At 44.3% G+C, this 17,101-nt stretch overlaps 1 long non-coding RNA gene across 1 annotated transcript in view; it reads right to left on the reverse strand.

Annotated features, from left to right (window-relative positions):
* LOC142663824 (uncharacterized) overlaps nt 1-16,700 on the reverse strand; it is a 39,068-nt gene extending 22,368 nt beyond the window's left edge. The window contains exon 1 of the long non-coding RNA XR_012851149.1: nt 16,620-16,700. This is a non-coding gene — a long non-coding RNA (uncharacterized LOC142663824). The remainder of the gene's footprint in view (nt 1-16,619) is intronic.
* Nucleotides 16,701-17,101: the final 401 nt, after the last annotated feature.

A 17,101-nucleotide genomic window follows, 5' to 3' on the forward strand; every position in this document is an offset into this window, starting at 1 on the left:
GCTGACGCCACTTAAGAGGAAGAAACTCCAAGCAAGAAAGAACAAGAAATCTGCGGTTCATGGACTTTGAGGTTTTCAAATGAACTTTGTTCGTTTGATGAGCTTTGAGGCTTCCTTCTATGGACTGTGAGTTTATTTCAACCCCGTTCTATGGACTATGAAGGTTTCTTCGTTCTATGGACTATGAAGGTTTCTTCGTTCTATGGACTATGAAGGTTTCATTTCAACTTCGTCTGATGAGCTTCGAGGCTTTGTTCTATGGACTAGGAGATTTAATTTCATCTTCATTCTGTGAACTTTGAGGTTTCGTTTCTTTGGACACTAGACTCCAGAGTCAGAGGACTGGCGGGAAGGTGTCCTTGAGGAGATAGCTGATGTCGAATATCTAGGTCTAATAGTATACTTCCTTCCATCTCAGACCATTACCAGTAACCGGGGAGGTTGAGGGGGTAAATAGAACCCCACAAACACTTCCCCAAATTGCATTGTCGAGTCCCCGACAACAGGGGGATTGTAAAGGGAAGTGTCCATATATGTGTATGGCCATATATATATATATGTGTATATATATATATATATATATATATATATATATATATATATATATATAGTATGTATGTATACAGTGTGTGTGTGTATATATGTATATATACACATATATATAATATATATGTGTATGTATAGTACATATAATGTATCATGAGCCAGGGCTGTAACTACAACAGCCCTGGTCATGAATACGGTTGGAAACAGAGCATGACAATTAGCATGTCCCTGCTTTGTTAGGAAACCATGGAGACAAGGGATAGTTATGCCCTGTCTCCATTTCAAGTCTCCCGCGCGCACGGACTGTCTCGTGCAGGCTCTCATGAGTCGGCTGGTGATACATTATCACCATGCCGACCCATGCTAGCCTGGGGCAAGCGCCACACTCCCCGCTGCGAGCGTACCGACAGGGTTAAATAGCCCTGCATCGGTACGCTCAGGAGCCGAGCTCAGGAGCCGAAGCTGAAGAAGATCAGCTGAGAGCTGCCTGCCGATTCTCACACACACACCACCGACGGCTCAACTCTTTCTCTCTCCTCCAAAGACCTGGGTTCCTGCTGCTGTCTCTGCTGCTCCACAAAGTCACGCTAAGTATCAAGTGTAGCAGCAGCTACACTTAACCCTGTCTCTCCCTGTCTCCTGCTGTAACCCTTGCTTCCCTGAGTTAACCCCTTGATCTCCCTGAGTACTGTCCCTACTGTCCCTGAGTTAACCCTTGCTTCCCTGAGTTAACCCCTTGCTCTCCCTGAGTCCCTACTGTCCCAGAGTTAACCCTTGCTTCCCTGAGTTAACCTCTTGCTCTCCCTGAGTAAGTTAATCCCTTGCTCTCCCTAAGTTAACCCTTGCGTCCCTGAGTTAACCCTTGTTGTCCCAGAGTCCCTGAGTTAACCCTTGTTGTCCCAGAGTCCCTGAGTTAACCCTTGCTGTCCCAGAGTCAACACTCGCTGTCCTACAGTCCCTGAGTTAACCCTTGCTGTTCCCTGAGTTAACCCTTGCTGTCTGTTTTACATAGTAACCCATTCCCCTTGTTCCTCCTTATCCCGTATTAACCCTTAGTGTATAGGGAAAGTTATATTAGGAGGGAGTGGGATAGAGATAGAGAGCGTGTGAGAATCACAAGTAACTTATGTTTATTGTGTTGTAACGTAACTGTATTCTGTGTATGTTTATGTAAGTGGGTGGCGGTATAATATCTTGATACCGTGTTTATACTGTACGGTGATTAGTTACTGTATTATACATATGAGAGTGATTACTGTATGTTAATAAATATTACCTTTATTTACTATACGGTCTTATTCCCTTGAGTAGCCGCTAAAGCAATTAGATCGACGTTAGTATAAGGGAAAGGTAGGGGAACTAGGCATAACCCTAGTGACCCTAATTATAAAGGCGGTAGTAATAGTGGGTGCCACTAACCAGTGAATCCCGTTATTACTCCACCCCCTTTAACACCCGTGTAACGGGTTTTCTATACTAGTCTAATATACTGTATATTTGGCAAGGACGTGGTGTCCGATGCACAGTTAGCTCCGCCCACAGCCCGACCTGCAAGAAGCCTGTGAGGAAGGAGATGTGAGTGCTCAGTCTGTCCGTTGTTTGTGCCTCTATTTGTCTGTGTGTCTCTGTTTTTGTGTGTGTATAAGTTCCAGTATGCGTGTCTTTGTGTGTTTGTATTTATGTGTCTAAGTGCCTATATATGTATCAGTATGTGTATATATTTCTGTGTGCATCTACTACATTATCTGTACTCAGAGTTATCACTCTGTGTTATCTGTGGTGTTAAGGCCCTATTCAGATGACAGGGATTCTCGGCAGTGTGACAGCCGTTCTTACAATGGCTGCATGCACACTTCCCTCGGCCATTATACGGCCGCTAATGATGGTTCCGTGAAACATGGCCCGCTTATGGATGGCTTCCGTGTGCAGTCCGTTGTTTCACAGACCAAATCAATGACTGTGAAGGCAGAGACTGTTCCATCAAAAACAGACAGGAGTAGGACCTGTCCTATATTTGACGGAATGGCCGCACGGGTCTGTTAAAACAACTGAAGTGTGCATGGCCCCGTTGAAATGAATGCGTCAGGGTGCTATCAGTTAAAAAAAACGGATAGCACCCTGACGGAAAAAACTCAAGTGGGCATGAGGCCTTAGTGTATGTGTGTGGTGTGATGTATGTGCAGGGGCGTAGCTAGGAAGGGGGGCCACCAGGGTTTTTCTCCCCGAGTGCTGGGTATCATGGGAGGTGCCAACAAGCCATTTTTCCTTAGACATAGTATTTAGATACATGGCTGCAAACTAAACCATCGCCCTGGGTAAAGAAAAACCTAGCTACAGCTCTGTGTACTGTGCATCTTGTGGGTACATTTTACTTCTACCAGAGGCAGGGTCCAATGTGAAAGACTAAATAAAGGATTATAACAAAAAATCTTGAGTCTCACTTTCTGTCATCACAAATAATGAACCAAGTTGGTGACCAGGCAAGTTGCATCCTCTATTTATGACAGGAGCATTCAATAAATGTGATTCAGAAGTGAAGATGGCAATAATATGATGGTCTTTTTTTTTTTTATTAAAAAGCATTTTGTAAAGGGAAGTGTCCCCTTTCAATGGAGATGGAGGGTAGGTATGTGTAGTGTGTGTATGTATATATATATATATATATATAAATATATATATATATATATATATATATATATATATATATATATATATATATATATATATATATATCTTTAAGGTTACCATAAACAATAGATGCAAGTGAGTTAAAGGTTGAATAATCGTTGAACGAATAATCGTCTCGCAAACGATCGATACGGAGATGCAGCCATACAGTGAAGGAAATAAGTATTTGATCCCTTGCTGATTTTGTAAGTTTGCCCACTGTCAAAGACATGAACAGTCTAGAATTTTTAGGCTAGGTTAATTTTACCAGTGAGAGATAGATTATATATAAAAAAAAAAAAAGAAAATCACATTGTCAAAATTATATATATTTATTTGCATTGTGCACAGAGAAATAAGTATTTGATCCCTTTGGCAAACAAGACTTAATACTTGGTGGCAAAACCCTTGTTGGCAAGCACAGCAGTCAGACGTTTTGTGTAGTTGATGATGAGGTTTGCACACATGTTAGATGGAATTTTGGCCCACTCCTCTTTGCAGATCATCTGTAAATCATTAAGATTTCGAGGCTATCGCTTGGCAACTCGGATCTTCAGCTCCCTCCATAAGTTTTCGATGGGATTAAGGTCTGGAGACTGGCTAGGCCACTCCATGACCTTAATGTGCTTCTTTTTGAGCCACTCCTTTGTTGCCTTGGCTGTATGTTTCGGGTCATTGTCGTGCTGGAAGACACAGCCACGAGCTATTTTTAATGTCCTGGTGGAGGGAAGGAGGTTGTCACTCAGGATTTGACGGTACATGGCTCCATCCATTCTCCCATTGATGCGGTGAAGTAGTCCTGTGCCCTTAGCGGAGAAACACCCCCAAAACATAATGTTTCCACCTCCATGCTTGACAGTGGGGACGGTGTTCTTTGGGTCATAGGCAGCATTTCTCTTCCTCCAAACACAGCGAGTTGAGTTAATGCCAAAGAGCTCAATTTTAGTCTCATCTGACCTCAGCACCTTCTCCCAATCACTCTCAGAATCATCCAGATGTTCATTTGCAAACTTCAGACGGGCCTGTACATGTGCCTTCTTGAGCAGGGGGACCTTGCGGGCACTGCAGGATTTTAATCCATTACGGCGTAATGTGTTACCAATGGTTTTCTTGGTGACTGTGGTCCCAGCTGCCTTGAGATCATTAACAAGTTCCCCCCGTGTAGTTTTCGGCTGAGCTCTCACCTTCCTCAGGATCAAGGATACCCCACGAGGTGAGATTTTGCATGGAGCCCCAGATCGATGTCGATTGACAGTCATTTTGTATGTCTTCCATTTTCTTACTATTGCACCAACAGTTGTCTCCTTCTCACCCAGCGTCTTACTTATGGTTTTGTAGCCCATTCCAGCCTTGTGCAGGTCTATGATCTTGTCCCTGACATCCTTAGAAAGCTCTTTGGTCTTGCCCATGTTGTAGAGGTTTGAGTCAGACTGATTAATTGAGTCTGTGGACAGGAGTCTTTTATACAGGTGACCATGTAAGACAGCTGTCTTTAATGCAGGCACCAAGTTGATTTGGAGCGTGTAACTGGTCTGGAGGAGGCTGAACTCTTAATGGTTGGTAGGGGATCAAATACTTATTTCTCTGTGCACAATGCAAATAAATATATATAATTTTGACAATGTGACTTTCTTTTTTTTTTTTTTATATAATCTATCTCTCACTGGTAAAATTAACCTAGCCTAAAAATTCTAGACTGTTCATGACTTTGACAGTGGGCAAACTTACAAAATCAGCAAGGGATCAAATACTTATTTCCTCCACTGTATATTTATTTGCATTGTGCACAGGGAAATAAGTATTTGATCCCCTACCAACCATTAAGAGTTCAGCCTCCTCCAGGCCAGTTACACGCTCCTAATCAACTTGGTGCCTGCATTAAAGACAGCTGTCTTAAATGGTCACCTGTATAAAAGACTCCTGTCCACAGACTCAATTAATCAGTCTAACTCTAACCTCTACAACATGGGCAAGACCAAAGAGCTTTCTAAGGATGTCAGGGACAAGATCATAGACCTGTACAAGGCTGGAATGGCCTACAAAACCATGAGTAAGACGCTGGGTGAGAAGGAGACAACTGTTGGTGCAATAGTAAGAAAATGGAAGACATACAAAATGACTGTCAATCGACATCGATCTGGGGCTCCATGCAAAATCTCACCTCGTGGGGTATCCTTGATCCTGAAGAAGGTGAGAGCTCAGCCGAAAACTACACGGGGGGAACTTGTTAATGATCTCAAGGCAGCTGGGACCACAGTCACCAAGAAAACCATTGGTAACACATTACGCCGTAATGGATTAAAATCCTGCAGTGCCCGCAAGGTCCCCCTGCTCAAGAAGGCACATGTACAGGCCCGTCTGAAGTTTGCAAATGAACATCTGGATGATTCTGAGAGTGATTGGGAGAAGGGGCTGTGGTCAGATGAGACTAAAATTGAGCTCTTTGGCATTAACTCAACTCGCCGTGTTTGGAGGAAGAGAAATGCTGCCTATGACCCAAAGAACACCGTCCCCACTGTCAAGCATGGAGGTGGAAACATTATGTTTTGGGGGTGTTTCTCTGCTAAGGGCACAGGACTACTTCACCGCATCAATGGGAGAATGGATGGAGCCATGTACCGTCAAATCCTGAGTGACAACCTCCTTCCCTCCACCAGGACATTAAAAATGGCTCGTGGCTGGGTCTTCCAGCTCGACAATGACCCGAAACATACAGCCAAGGCAACAAAGGAGTGGCTCAAAAAGAAGCACATTAAGGTCATGGAGTGACCTAGCCAGTCTCCAGACCTTAATCCCATCGAAACTTTATGGGAGCTGAAGATCCGAGTTGCCAAGCGACAGCCTCGAAATCTTAATGATTTACAGATGATCTGCAAAGAGGAGTGGGCCAAAATTCCATCTAACATGTGTGCAAACCTCATCATCAACTACAAAAAACATCTGACTGCTGTGCTTGCCAACAAGGGTTTTGCCACCAAGTATTAAGTCTTGTTTGCCAAAGGGATCAAATACTTATTTCTCTGTGCACAATGCAAATAAATATATATAATTTTGACAATGTGATTTTCTGTTTTTTTCTAAATATAATCTATCTCTCACTGGTAAAATTAACCTAGCCTAAAAATTCTAGACTGTTCATGTCTTTGACAGTGGGCAAACTTACAAAATCAGCAAGGGATCAAATACTTATTTCCTTCACTGTATATATTTGTGTATATATAATATGTATATCTTGATGTCCCAGGAGCCAGGTCTGTAGAATCACAGACTCGGTCGTAGGATTAGCAGAGAGTGAGATGCAAGAGAAGCCTGTCTCCTTACTCTGCAGGGGACCAGAGAGGTAATTGGGGATGTATCTTGTGATACACTCATGTACCACAGGACAAACTTACCTTTCCTCCCCCTCGAGATTCTGGGGGGGAAGCAGGAAGTTCCAACTGCTTCCATCCCCCTCACTAGGTAATGAGATTCCATGAGGTAGCCCTCCCACTTGCACGTGCATGAGCATGTGATGTCACACAGATGTGCACAAGAGGTTTTAAAAGGACAAACGGTCCCACACTTCTGTCTCATGTTTCCTGTTCCCCAGTTCCACCTACGGACTTCCCTTCCCTCCTGGTCTTCTCTTGCTTCATGGCTCTCCCCTCCTGAGACCACATCAACCTTGGACCAGATGTACCGCTAAGTATCCACGTGTTGCAGCAGCTACACGCAACTTCTCCCCCCTAACACAACACTTCCCTGTTCAACCCTTTCCCACCTGCCTGACCTGCATATCCCCTGGTACCTGTTTAATCCCTGGTACCTGTTTAACCCTTTCCCACCATTTACATGCTATCCCCTGGCATTCAGCAACCCATTCCCCTTGTTAACCCTTTCCCTGTTAACCCTTGCTTACCTGCATATCCCCTGGTAACCCTTTTACCTGATTAACCCTTAGTGTACAGGGACAGTTATATTAGGAGGGAGTGGGACAGTGTTAGTGAGCATGTGAGAATTACAAGTAACTTATGGGTATTGTGTTGTAACGTAACTTCTATGTATGTTTAGGTAAGTGGGTGGCGGTATAATTAGGATTGTGATACCGTGTTTATACTGTACTACGTATAGTGAGAGTATACTCCGTATATATTAACTTGTTATATAGACAAATCAAGGGTAGGAGCAGCACTGTTATTCCTTGCCTGTTAAGGCTGGTGCTCAGCTTTCAAACAAGGGGTGACCTCTCCCTGCACAAACGTGTATCCAAAAAAGAGAGAAAGAAGCAGCACTCAAAACAACTATGGTTTATTCATCCAGCATCCACTGCAACGTTCCACCTTCTCTATGAAGGCTTTTTCAAGTCCACGGGATGTCTATTCACAATCTCTGCACTTTGTTACTGTTTCTATGGTAGTTACAGCAGAGGATGCGTGATCTCGTTTTAACCTGTCATCTACAGCGTGATCTCGTGAGATCGCGCGTCCTCTGCTGTAACTACCACAGACAGAGTAACGAAGTGCAGGAATTGTGAATAGACATCCCGTGGAATGTCTATTCACTCTCTAAACACTTCAGTATTGTTAATGTGTAAATATAAGACAGTGCATAGCGATCTAAAAGAATCCCTATGCGCTGCCTAAATGAATGGAGAGGAGTGCATGATGCTGATTGGTCAGCGTCATACACTCCTCTGTACAACGCCCCCTTGGTCTAAAGTAAAAATACGCCCACTTGGGCATTAAGCAACTCATTAGCATAAATCTAAAAATGCTAATAAAGTGGTGAAAATAGATCGTTTTTTTAATTAAAAAGCATTACTGTCACCTACATTATAGTGCCGATCTCCTTATGTAGGAGACAGGGCACTTATAATGTGCTAACAGAGCCTCTTTAAACAAACATGGCTTCTTTTTTCCAAAAACAGCACCAATCTTGTCCATGGTTGGGTGTGGTATTGCAGATCAGCCTTTTCAAGTGAATGGGACTGAGCTGCAATACCAGACAAAGCCAATGGCCAAGAGTGGCACTGTTTCTGGAATAAATCAGTAATGTTTCTTTAACCTTATACATGCCCCTTTAACATATGAGCTGTGTTGGGATGCAATGATGCTATAAGCCTTCATATGTCACTGTCTAGCTTAAGCCTCAAAGTAAAAATAGATTTTATTATGTGAGAAAGTAAAATGAAGTGAATATATTCCTGCAGGAAAGTATTAATACCAGTTGGTACTGGGTTCTACAGTATACGGATGAAGTAACATTCCAGTCAATTCAGTCCATCTACAGTGGAAGTAACAATGCTCTGCTAGATTCGACGCACGTCGACTGAAATCCGTATCAGGCTTAACATCTTTCCACTTGAGGGTGCCAGTCAGGTCTCAGAATGCCTGTATGTCTTAGGACGTGAATCTCGTCTGTGTCCTGTGCATTGAAACTACGCACAGCACACGGCCCCATTGATTTCACGCAGCGAGTGTCCGTTGCTTGAAACTCACTGCATGTCCTGTATTGGTGTGTTTTCATCCACCTAGCCGCCCATTGAAGTCAATGGGTGCGTGAAAACCACAGACAGCATAGGCATGCACATCCGTGTGCTGTCCGTGTTTTACGCATCAATTACATTTAAAAAAAAAGAAAAAAAGAAGTGCTTGCGGGAGAGTGAAAAACGCATTCCACTCGCAAAGCACACTGGTGCATAATGCAACGCACACGGACAGATTTACGCGCGTAAATCTGTCACGCTCATGTGAATGTAGCCTTACTGCCTTTCAGTCCATTAACAAAATGAGACCAAGAGGTTGCCGTAGGTTGAGCACATCAGTGTTTTAGTCTTTATCCTAAGACAATGCTGCCCCCATCTGGTAGTAAAATAATTGACATACTATTTGAGGATTGTTGTGTTTTCCGGCATTTGATTTTGCAGTATATTTTGTACAACTAGTAAAATAAATAGTATTATAAGTACATTTACTATTTAGATTGAAGATTCTACTGTGAAAAAAAATCTTATCATTTGGTGGTAAATGGTAAATTTAAACAAATATTTTTCATTGCAAAATAAAACATAAAAACCTACATGCATAATTGTCATATCTAGATATATAGGAGATTGTGGAATACAATAATAAGTTAGTCACATGATTACTTCATATAAGAATATATAATAAGATTTTATTTTACAGGACCAGGTATGTGTATAATATTTATTTAGTGACGTGGACGTGGTCACTGCTGGATGGAGGAGAAAATGTAATGTTTTTCCTTTTACAGCAGCCAGGATGTGTGTGTGACCAGGGAACAGTCGATTTCCCCAGTGTTGATCTTCTAGAAGACCTAGAACAAGGGTCTGGTTGCTGGAGTAAGGAGAGAAGGGTGCACCCCCACTCCACCAGTACAAGCCTGGTCTTTACTATCAGGTGGGGAAAATTAAGCACCAACTCTGCAATCCCTTAGTGAAGGGTGTGAGGCAGTCAGAAGGCAAAGCTGTCAGCCTGGGGAGGGGGAGAAGGCGAAGCTGTCAGCCTTGGGGGGGAAAAGGCGAAGCTGTCAGCCTGGGGGGGGAGAAGGCGAAGCTGTCAGCCTGGGGGGGGGGGGAGAAGGCGAAGCTGTCAGCCTGGGGAGGGGGAGAAGGCAAAGCTGTCAGCCTGGGGAGGGGGAGAAGGCAAAGCTGTCAGCCTGGGGGGGGGAGAAGGCGAAGCTGTCAGCCTGGGGGGGGGAGAAGGCAAAGCTGTCAGCCTGGGGAGGGGGAGAAGGCGAAGCTGTCAGCCTGGGGAGGGGGAGAAGGCGAAGCTGTCAGCCTGGGGAGGGGGAGAAGGCGAAGCTGTCAGTCTGGGGAGTGGGAGAAGGCGAAGCTGTTAGCCTGGGGAGGGGGAGAAGGCGAAGCTGTCAGCCTGGGGAGGGGGAGAAGGCGAAGCTGTCAGCCTGGGGAGGGGGAGAATGCGAAGCTGTCAGCCTGGGGAGGGGGAGAAGGCAAAGCTGTTAGCCTGGGGAGGGGGAGAAGGCAAAGCCGTCAGCCTGGGGAGGGGGAGAAGGCGAAGCTGTCAGTCTGGGGAGTGGGAGAAGGCAAAGCTGTCAGCGAGGGAAGGGGGAGAAGGCAAAGCTGTCAGCCTGGGGAAGTTCTGGTAAAGAACAAAAGTCCGTTTGGAGGTGCTGGGCAGTAGGCCTAGAGCCTAATAGCGAGGGAAGCTGTATGTTTAGTTAGCAGCATATTACAGTAGCAGCAGTGTGGGTGAGATGCTGCCGAAAATACGCACATAAATTGACCTGCGGTGAGGTTTCTTCGACCGCAGCAAGTCAATTAATGCTGCGGAATTACTGCTCTTCTATTGCGGGTTTGCCCGTTGAATTCAATGGGGTGCTTAAACCCGCAACAAAGTAGTGTGTGTTGCAACATTTGTGGTGGAATCACAGCGATTCCTTCTCAAAAATTGCAAGTAAGAAAAATAAAAATAAAGTTATAGTTAGGGTAAGTATGTGCAATAATTTACGCAGTGGAATTTACGCCCGAAAAACCGCACCTAAAGGCTCATTCACACGAGCATGAATCTCGTCCGTGTGCTGTGCGTTGAAACAACGAACATCATACGGCCCCATTGATAACAATGGGGCTATTCACACATGCGTGAGTTTTCACGCAGCAAGTGTCCGTTGCGTGAAACTCCCTGCATGTCCTATACTGGTGCGTTTTCACACTTAGTCGCCCATTGAAGTCAATGGGTGCGTGAAAACTACGGACAGCACGCGGATGCCCCTCCGTGTGCTGTCCGTGTTTTACGCATCAATTACATTGAAAAAAAAAGTGCTTGTGAGTGCGTAAAAAACACATGCCACATGCAAAGCACACTGTCACGCTTGTGTGAATGTAGCCTTACTAATATATATACTAGTCCTTCTCAATGAATTAGAATATCATCAAAACTTTAATTTATTTCTGTAATTCAATTCAAAAAGTGAAACTCCTATTTTATATAGATTCTTTACACACAGAGTGATCTATTTCCAGCATTTTTTTTCTTTTAATGTTGATGATTATGGTAACAGTTAATGAAAACCCAAAATGTTGTGTCTCAGAAAATTAGAATATTATATAAGCCCAATTTTAAAAATGCTTTTTAATACCAAAATGTTGTCCTACTGAAAAGTATGTACATTATATGCACTCAATACTTGGTCGGGGCTCCTTTTGAATGAATTACTGCATCAATGCGGCGTGGCATGGAGGCGATCAGCCTGTGGCATGCTGAGGTGGTATCAATGCTGCGTGGTATGGAGGCGATCAGCCTGTGGCACTGCTGAGGTGGTATCAATGCCGCGTGGCATGGAGGCGATCAGCCTGTGGCACTGCTGAGTTGTTATCAATGCGGCGTGGCATGGAGGCGATCAGCCTGTGGCACTGCTGAGGTGTTATCAATGCGGCGTGGCATGGAGACGATCAGCCTGTGGCACTGCTGAGGTGTGATCAATGCGGCGTGGCATGGAGGTGATAAGCCTGTGGCACTGCTGATGTGTTATCAATGCGGCGTGGCATGGAGGCGATCAGCCTGTGGCACTGCTGAGGTGTTATCAATGCGGCGTGGCATGGAGGTGATCAGCCTGTGGCACTGCTGATGTGTTATCAATGCGACGTGGCATGGAGGTGATCAGCCTGTGGCACTGCTGAGGTGTTATCAATGCGGCGTGGCATGGAGGCGATCAGCCTGTGGCACTGCTGAGGTGTTACCAATGCGGGGTGGCATGGAGGTGATCAGCCTGTGTCACTGCTGAGGTGTTACCAATGTGGCGTGGCATGAAGGCGATCAGCCTGTGGCACTGCTGAGGTGTTATTAATGCGGCGTGGCATGGAGGCGATCAGCCTGTGGCACTGCTGAGGTGTTATGGAAGCCCAGGTTGCTTTGATAGCGGCCTTCTGCTCGTCTGCATTGTTGGGTCTGGTGTCTCATCTTCCTCTTGACAATACCCCATAGATTCTCTATGGGGTTTAGGTCAGGCGAGTTTGGTGGCCAATCAAGCACAGTGATACTGTGGTAATTACACCAGGTATTGGTACTTTTGGCAGTGTGGGCAGGTGCCAAGTCCTGCTGGAAAATGATATCAGCATCTCCATAAAGCTTGTCTGCAGAGGGAAGCATGAAGTGCCCGAAAATGTACTGTAGACAGCTGCGCTGACTCTGGACTTGATATAACACAGTGGACCAACACCAGCAGATGACATGACCCCCCAAACTATCACTGACTGTGGAAACTTCACACTGGACCGCAAGCAACTTGGATTGATGCCTCTCCACTCTTCCTCCAGACTCTGGGACCTTGATTTCCAAATGAAATGCAAAATTTACTTTCATCTGAAAACAGGACTTTGGACCACTGAGCAGCAGTGTTGGTCCACTGTGTTATATCAAGTCCAGAGTTAGCGCAGCGTCTACCAGGAAATATTAGAGCACTTCATGCTTCCCTCTGCTGACAAGCTTTATGGAGACGCTGATTTCATTTTCGCCCGCAAAGAGAGTGGAGGCAGGTCAAAATCTGTCTCAAAATTCCTGAAAAAACTCTGTGTGAACGTACCCTAATGGTTCAGAAGCACATGTTGTAGCAACATTTTCAGATATAAGCCCCTCCCTTTATTACACTGGCCACACCTCCAAAACAAACCTGTTTGTAATCTCAAGACAATCATGTTTTCTAAGCGCTTAGACCTCGTGACACAAGTTATAAACCAATGTCACAAACCGCAGTGCTCACTGCCAACTTTCTCCGCAATTGGACCACAGACACCTACACAGAGATGCCACCCTGCATGTATTCTGCAGTGTCCATACAGTTATATAGGAAAAATAATAGTGCCAACACAGTATAAACATAAACATGGATGTCAGTATTGGGCTACATGCTTGAGAAAGCTCCTGTTGGACTGAAACATGGCATTTGTGGGTAAAGAAATTCCTGTTATTTTGGATGTGCTGCCTTGTCTTTTGAATTTTGTGGTCTCCATTCACGAGACCTTGGATCAGGTTCCTGTAAGCCCTTATTCACACGACAGGGTTTCCTGGCCGGGTGACGGCCGTTCATAAATCGGCCGTCACCCGGCTGCTGTAGGAACGATAGACCCCTAATGGGGCTATTCACACGACCGATTTTTTGACGGCCCGGGAAACCTGGCCGTCAAAAAATGGGACATGTCCTATTTTTGGCCGTTTACCCAGCCGCCCGGCTCCCATAGAAGTCTATGGGGCCGGGTAATACACGGCCAACACCGGAATGTGTCCCGAGTGATGGCCATGTATTCCGTCGCTCGCTCCCACCTCACAGCGCAGAGTGCATGTGAGGAGGAGGAGTTGATGCCATTCGGCTGGAGATACATTGTGTGGCAGGGCCGGGGTGTACAGCAGGTGGAAGGGAGCACTGCGCTGGCTCCCTTCCCCTGCTTGTTTTAAAAGCGCCCTGGCCCGGCGACACCTTCAATGGTGCCGCTAGCAGCTGCTGCTGCGGCTGCTACTGCTGTAGCGACGCCACTATAGCAGAGCAGGGAGGTATCTCCCTGCTCTGCTATGTGCTAGCCCCACTTTAGCTTCCTGAAGGAGCGGAATCCCCATGTGTTCGGGGATTCCGCTCCTGCACAGAGCGCTTGATGTCTCTGTCCATATCTGGGCAGTGACATCAGGGGAAACTCCTGAAGCGGAATCCCCGAACACATGGGGATTCTCCGTCGGGAGTTGCTCCTGATGTCACTGTCCAGATTTGCCCGGCCCGGAACGGATGCAAAACTAATGCACACGGGCCGGGAAAAATGGCTGATTTTATCGTCCGACACTCGGGCTTGGGCGGGACCCTGTCGTGTGAAAAAGGCATAAGGCTTGCACCCATTATACTACATTATAGTTTTCTCAGGTGCTGTGATCTCTTTTCAGTGTTGGGCTACAAAAATGCGTGAAAAATGCGCGTGAATCTGGACCATTATTCATCAGTGTGCTTTGCAAGGGGCATGCGTTATTCACGCACTCGCAAAGCACATTTTTTTTTTGTTATTGTCAATTGATGCGTAAATCACGCACAGCACACGGATGTGCATCCTCGTGCTATGTGTGATTTTTCACGCACCCATTGACTTCAATGAGCGATAGGTGAAAAACGCACCAATATAGGACATGCAGTGAGTTTTACACAACGAACACTCGCTGCGTGAAAACTCCTACATGTGTGAATAGCCCCATTGAAATCAATGGGTCAGTGTGCTGTGCGGGATTTTCATGCACAGCACACGGACGAGTTTTAGGCTCGTCTGAATGAGCCCGAGGATGCCCCCTTCCCCAATCCTTTGTAAATAAGTTACATGGCCCTTTAAAAAGTCTGTCCAGGCAGTAGAACGTAATAAACTGTATATATATTGCTGTTATGATGTTTTGTCTTGCTATAATGTTCTTCTTGATCTTTTAAGTTATGGAATACCCCCTTAGGCTGTGTTATTCAGAGGTGCAGATGTTTTCCGGATTTTATTGTAGATTTATCCCTTGGTCATCTAATTGCAGTAATGTGAGATTTGTTACTACAGTATTTGACCCTCTTTTGTTTTTGCTCTACCATAAAGCTACATGTAACCTTTAATATCACATTGATGACCTGTATTGCTCTTGTCAATGTTGCAGATTGTATCTTTTGTTCTGTCACCTGAGTGTCTTTGTACTCTATTGTTTGTATATTACTAAAGAGCATAAATAAACAGTTTTTTTTAAAGAATCTATGATTGATCTCTTCCTTTAGATGTGGTAAGGATTTTGAGACTGTCACTGAGTCCAATGCCACTGCAACACATCACCTGTAGGGGAACAGCATCCCCACTGCCAGGAGAAGAAATGTATCATTCAATAGCCACACCACTGGGCCCTGTCACTTTACGACCGCATCCACAAGTTACAGAAATGCTGTGGAATTTCCGGGCAGAATTGTGCAAGGAAAAATCCAGAGCAAATTACAGTCGTATCAAATCTCATCCATAGGCTGCAAAATTTGTCTGTTCAGAAATTTACCTGCGGTGCAGATTTTAAGATCCGCAACATGTCAATTTCTCCTGTGGATTTTATATATAATTTTCATCTGCCGGATATTAAACCTGTGAAATCTAAAATTCATTATAAGATAAGTGATTATTTTTAGCCAATCTACCCATTGATCATTGGCCAGCCGGCTACAATGATATAATACTGTGCAGCATGTTTTAAACCACAAAATGTGTCTTCTGTTGCCATCCACTCCTGCTCCAATCCTAATATGCCCTTCTAGGGGCACATGGCATTGCACGCAGGGCATAGTTTTACCATGAAGAGACACATTGCCTATTAATTATGATACATACTCCACATTTCTTGTTAATGACCTCTATTGCACAATCCAGTCGTTTGTTTCTGTACACACAGTTTATACCACTAAAGTCCAAGAATTGTTGCAGCAACAAAAAGTAATTGCCAAAACAACCACATCAATGCCTTAAAGTGAATACAAAAATCTTTGCCAAATAGTGTGAAATTTTGAGTATTAAAATCAAAATCGAGATATTTTCTATTAAGTTCAACCAGTTCAAACGTCTTGATTAATAGAAAATTACATTTCCTTTTCATCATTGCAGAAGAATCGCCTGAACTGAATGGACTTTGTGTCTTTTTTCAGCCTTACATATTATGTTGCTATCACTGGGTTTATGTTCCATACAATATCAGTCCCGCGTTGTGTTGAAACTTACAAGATGCTATTTCTTGGCTGAATAAAGTATAATACTGATTCCAAATGTCTTGGCTATGGATAACCAATTAATGGATGGAAGGTCTGCCATACGTTAGCATTGACCATTTGCTTTGTTTGCTTGTAATATAATGTTTTGTTATAGCAATTCCCAAAAGTAGTGTTTGGACCCAGCAGTAGAATCCAGATGAGTCATTGTGCTAAATCTAACAACACATGAATTACAATGCCTTCTTCAGCAGCCAGTATTAATAAACAAGAACTCCATGCTGATTAGTAATGTACTACTGCAAGGAGATCGGACAAGAGATCTGTTAATACATCTGGGATACTCAAACTATTATCTGTGGGCCTCGCGCTGCGTTGATCCCAAGTGATACAACATTAAATTGCAATCATATGTCTCTGTTGTTTTTGTATGGAACTGACATTGTAAAGGCTAAGTAAAAAAAAAATACAAGTTGTCCAAATCTCGTAGCCGGACAACAACCTCCACCCATCCCTATGGGACAGTGTTGTTCTTTCTGCTAAACTGTAACTGCTGCATAGCTCAAAGCTTTGGCAGTTGAAACCAACATCATGTATAGCCAAAAACAATTAAAAACACGTTTATCTCATCTAAACATGACATATTATTATTTTTTTAAGACCAGATTAACATCTACATTCTAGTGAAGCTTAGCTGGGATTCTGACCATATTGATGACCGGCTGTTTTCAGACAAAGCTTTCATGCAACATGTACGTTGATCATGGTTCAACATGATAGAAGGTGGAAAATTCAACACATATCAAAAAGTAATACTTGCCTCTATATATTGTAGAATGCTGCCTGTATGACATAGCGGAATATTCACTAACAACACAACATAGTGGGGGGGAAAAAACTATGCTGCATTCATTTGTTTGGATTTATAATACACTATATGGACAATAGTATTGGGAGACCTGCACATTACACCTACAGGAGCTTTTCTGACATCCCATTCTAAATCCACAGGCATTAATATCGAGTTGGTTCCCCTTTTGCAGCTTAAACAGCTTCCGCTCTTCTAGGAAGGCTTTCTACAAGGTGTGTGCGTGCGTGCGTGCATGCGCATGTGTCCATTTACGCAAAAGACCATGATGTTGGAGGAGAAGGCCTGGCTCACGGTCTCCATTCTAGTTTATCCCAAAGG

This window comes from Rhinoderma darwinii, chromosome 11 (genome assembly GCF_050947455.1).
Source record: "Rhinoderma darwinii isolate aRhiDar2 chromosome 11, aRhiDar2.hap1, whole genome shotgun sequence".
Classification (NCBI taxonomy): domain Eukaryota; kingdom Metazoa; phylum Chordata; class Amphibia; order Anura; family Rhinodermatidae; genus Rhinoderma; species Rhinoderma darwinii.